At 53.8% G+C, this 4173-nt stretch overlaps 1 long non-coding RNA gene across 1 annotated transcript; it reads right to left on the bottom strand.

Moving 5' to 3' along the window:
• Positions 1–1189: 1189 nt before the first annotated feature.
• LOC108583875 lies at positions 1190–3291 on the bottom strand. Its single transcript, XR_002519625.2, has 2 exons — positions 1877–3291; positions 1190–1520 (listed from the first exon to the last, which is right to left on the bottom strand). It is a non-coding gene; the product is annotated as an uncharacterized LOC108583875 (long non-coding RNA).
• Positions 3292–4173: the final 882 nt, after the last annotated feature.

Raw genomic sequence — 4173 nt, 5'->3', positions numbered from 1 at the left:
CGGAGGTGCAGGTGCGCCGTGGGTGGAGGCGTGCAGCCCGGGCCCTTCTGGACACCAATGCAGGGAGGAAAGTCCTGGAGAGCCGGACACTCGCCTTCACCCTTGGAGCCCGGCCTCCCCTGGGCAGCCAAGAGAGGTTCTACCGCTTCATGAGGCCTCCTCACCCTGCCAGGCCGAGGTTGGGGTTAGAGAAGCTGGGTCGTTAGATTCGGGAGAGCTAGAATGATCCAACGTGTCATTCCGTACTTGGGTGAGGAAGCCAAGCACACAGTTACTGCTCAGGGCAGGACCTGGGCTGCAACTGGTATCAGGGCCCATCTGAGACATTCCCTCCCTCCCTAAGTGTGTACCTGACACTAGTTCTGGGTCTAACGACAACGATCTAGTTGTAGAGGGTCTCCTGGATGATACAAGTGAGTGTCCCCTGGCAAGGCTCCTCCCCAGGTAAACTTGCGACAGAGTTCTCCAACAAAGAAACACCAGTCCCCCAGACACGGGACGTCGAACCACCTCCACTACCAAGGGAGGTGCAGAGGGACTGGGGGCTTCTTGAGTCTCAGCTTCAACCAAGGCCAACCAGATGGCCCAATTCCGGGTTTCAGGGTCCCATTTTTCCCAAATCACTGCCCACGATTCACGTGTGAAATGTGGCAAGGCTGGGAATTCATCACTTTGGGAATCTGTAACTGGCACAATCAAATGTGATTGTCAGAACTGTCAGCCCTGCAGGTACAAGGAGTAAGCGAATTTTGAGGCCTTTCCTGGAAGCACCCTGGTTCTCTCACTGTGGCTTGAGCTGAGAGTTAGGGAGCCTGAGCCCATCGTGTCTTCATAGTACATAGTCAGGGCCACTAAGGATCATCCCATACCACAGCCCTCATAGCCATCTGCGACCACCATGACAGTCAGGTGCAGCAAGGACTTGAGCTCCCTGGTGCTTCCTTCAGTTGGCCCATCATCCCAAGCAACCGAAGTGACAGCTCGATTAACTGTGAAGCCACTGCAGGCCATGGATGGCTCGTGCCCCACTTCCCACTGGGAAAATGCTCAACCCTGCACTCCAGCCCAAAGGCAGGACCAGACCAATCCCCAAACTCCGTATACATAGGCCTTTTCTTCTAGAACCTCACCCAGGGCCAGTTATGGGTTAGTCAGGAACCAGTTAGGAGACAAAAATACACACCTAGTATCTCAAGAAAGGGAATTGAAAGCATGTTTACTTGGGGTTTGAGGGCTGAAAGTGCAAAAGGGACACTGAAGTAACAGAGTTGGTGAAGGAAGAAGCTATAACCCCCAGAGCAGGGGGTGGGGGGGGGCAAAAATAAAGACATTGGGGTGGCCAGGAGTCTAGTAGTGAGCCTGGGAGCATGGAAGGCCTAGGGCTCCAGACTCCAAGGAGGGGCTGCTGCAGTGCATCACAGAAGTAGGAAGCCACATTATCTGCTAAGAACGAGGCAAGAGGAAGTGTCTTTGGTATCATCTTCCAGGTCACTCATTCTGTCTTCAGGGGCATCGATTTGCTGTTGAGTTCATCAGATGAGATTTTTATTTCAATGACCAGGCTTGTGTATGTGCTGCTTTTCAAATCTCCCTGGACTTCTAAACTAACTTTTCTCTTTTGTATCCCTTTCTTTCTACCCTCAGGTGGTTGTATCAGAGAGACTATTAGAGATCTGAGGAGTCAGTAGCTTGACATCACAATAATGCAAACATCTATGAGAACTGCTCTGTGATCTGCTGAGAATTCTAAGCTGGTCAGTCTGTGCTTGCAGAGTTCACCCGATTAGGCCAGAGAGGAGAACAGTGGTTCTCATTTTACCCTACTATGTTTTTCGTGTGATGACCCGAGGCCTGTGAGATACTGAGCCAGACTTACCTCCGACTCCTTCCTTCCACATGCACCACAATCCACACACCACACACCACGGGGAATCTCAGAGGGCAGGAGCGGGAGTGAGTGCAGCAAATCCGAGAAAGGGCTCAGGTTCTGGAGCCCAACTTCATGAGTCACATTTCCCTCCTGTTCTTGTCTGAAAATGGGGGTAACACTGGCACCGACATCCTAGGGCTGCTGTGAGGAGGGGGTGGATGCTCCCAGCCATTGCTGACAATGATGTGATTGGGGCTCTTCGATGATTCCACCCCAGAACCGTGACAGGTCCAGCCTGACAGGTCCAGCCTTGCTCTTTGACCTGGCCACTGATTCTCCATGATGGTGGCCAGTGCTGTCATTGTGAGGCTGTGGGCCCCACTTCAGCTTTACCTCCAAAAGTCCTGTGGCAGAATCCTGGGGTGATGTGTCCCCTCTAGGGAAGGTAAGTTGTCTCTGCCAGGATCCCAGCAGTATGACTGCACCAGGGAGGTGAGGTGATCTATCAGCCGGGGCTCACAGAGACCTGAGCCCTTTCCCCGCGCCTGTGGGCAAGCAGGCCATGCTAGAGGGTGCTCAAGGCACCTGCTGGGAGGCGGGCAGATTCCTCCTCACCTGCTCACACAGACCCAGGCTGATATGGACCTGCTATCCCTGAGCTCCCTGTGCTGAGGGAGGGCTCACGCCATCTTTCCTTTATCCCAGAGGTAACCCTGCAAAAACACTGGATTGAGCTGAGGGGCTCCGTTCGGCACACTCACCACCTGAAGGCACAAAGACTCCTGTCCCAGAGGCCATCAAGACCAAGCACAGCAAGCTGCCACTGCACGGGCCCAGCCTCAGGTCCTGCTTAGGCCTGTTTTTTGTTTGCTTGTTTCTTTGTTTGTTATTTTTTTCTCTGTATTTAGAGACAGGGTCTCACCTTGTTGCCCAGGCTGGTCTCCAGCGATCCTTCCGCCTCGGCCTCGCAAAATGCTGGGATTACAGGTATGACCCACCGAGCCCCGACCCCTCTGTGTTTTCATTTGCCCTTTGTTTCTACCCAGGGACCGCCCTCACTCACCTGTGGCCCAGGTATGCTTGAAATGACACAACTACAAGTTGTATCATTGCTCCTTTCCTTGCCTTCTCCCAAACTCCACTACGGATGCATGGAGGACAGGCAATGGGGTCTGACAGGTGCGAGGCTCATCCCAGCCTAGTCAGCACTGGCTCATGTAACCTAGACCACAGGCTATAGCCGGACAGGGCTGGTGGGGTGACCTGCCCAGCTTGGGTCAATCAGGAATTTGTAACAGGCACTCAGAAATCCCACCTACAGTTGGGCGAGGTGGCTCACGCCTGTAATCCCAAGACTTTGGGAGGCCAAGGTGGGCAGATCACGAGGTCAGGAGTTGGAGACCAGCCTGGCCAACGTGGTGAAACCCCGTCTCTACTAAAAATACAAAAAAGTAGCTGGGCATGGTGGCGCATGCCTGTAATCTCAGCTACTCGGAGGGCTGAGGCAGGAGAATTGCTTGAACCCCGGAGGCAGAGGTTGCAATGAGCCAAGATCACACCACTGTACTCCAGCCTGGGACCACAGAGCAAGACTCCTCTGTCTCGGAAAAAAAGAAAAACAAAAAAGAAATTCCACCTACAGTCTCCTCACTCTCTAGTGGGTGTTAAAATGAACTTTCCGTAGCCACTTTGGGCAGAGGGAGGATACAGTCTAATCCTGCATGCCCTAGAAGGTCGTGCAGGCTGTTCTCTGCACAAGGACACCTTCCTGGGGAGTGAGAGGGCTGAAATCCCTCCCGTGTCCTCGCCTCCAGCTGACTACCTGCCTGGAGAGCGGAGTGCCTCTTGCTGATCCGCACACAAGCCTGCAGGGGCGGGTGGGGGCCCTGGAGCCCAGACAGGCACCAAGCAATCTTGCAGCCCTACACGGTGAGGACAGGGGAACTGGCGGAGTTCCACCTGTTGGCTCCTCTCCCTCCTGACCTTCCCATGGGAATCCTTCCATGAACCGTTGGCACAAAGAAATTGAAGTGGGTTTCTCCATTGCTACCCTCACCATCTAGTACTCCACTGTCCTTTTTCTTTCTTTCTGAGACGGAGTTTGGCTCTTGTTGCCCAGGCTGGAGTGCAATGCCGCTATCTCGGCCCACGTAAAGGGCATGGTGGCGTGTACCTTTAGTCCCAGCTACTCGGTAGGCTGAGGTGGGAGAACTGCTTAAACCCAGGAGGTGAATGTTGCAGTGAGCCGAGATTGTGCCACTGCACTCTAGCCTGGGTGACAGAGTGAGACTCTATCTCAAAAA

This window comes from Papio anubis, chromosome X (assembly GCF_008728515.1).
Source record: "Papio anubis isolate 15944 chromosome X, Panubis1.0, whole genome shotgun sequence".
NCBI classification, from domain to species: Eukaryota; Metazoa; Chordata; class Mammalia; order Primates; family Cercopithecidae; genus Papio; species Papio anubis.
The sequence above is the reverse complement of the archived record's forward strand: the minus strand, read 5'-3'. Positions and strand labels throughout refer to the sequence as shown.